The following is a 311-nucleotide window of genomic DNA, read 5'->3' as shown; positions in this document are numbered from 1 at the left end:
CAAGCTCACCAGACCCCCAGCTGCCCATCCTGCTGGCCGACCCTGCTCTCTGCTGGGGGACCCAGAGCTTGAGCTCAAGGTCTCGCTCCGCCTCTGGCTCTCTGCATGGCCTTGGCCAAGTCCTTTGCCCTTCCTGAGCCTCAAGTTTGCCCAACTGCACAGTAAGGGGGGGCCCTCCAGCCTAGAGTGGCAATAGGCGAGGGCCCCTCTCTCCTGTGCCAGGTGCCAACGTCAGGAGAGGCTGGTGGGTCGGGGTGCAGAGGAGCCACTGCCCCAGCTCATGGCCGGCTCTGCTGCAGGGCAGTTGGCTG

Source organism: Myotis brandtii, unplaced genomic scaffold (assembly GCF_000412655.1).
Source record: "Myotis brandtii unplaced genomic scaffold, ASM41265v1 scaffold187, whole genome shotgun sequence".
In the NCBI taxonomy this organism is placed as follows: Eukaryota; Metazoa; Chordata; class Mammalia; order Chiroptera; family Vespertilionidae; genus Myotis; species Myotis brandtii.
Note: the sequence above shows the minus strand (reverse complement) of the source record.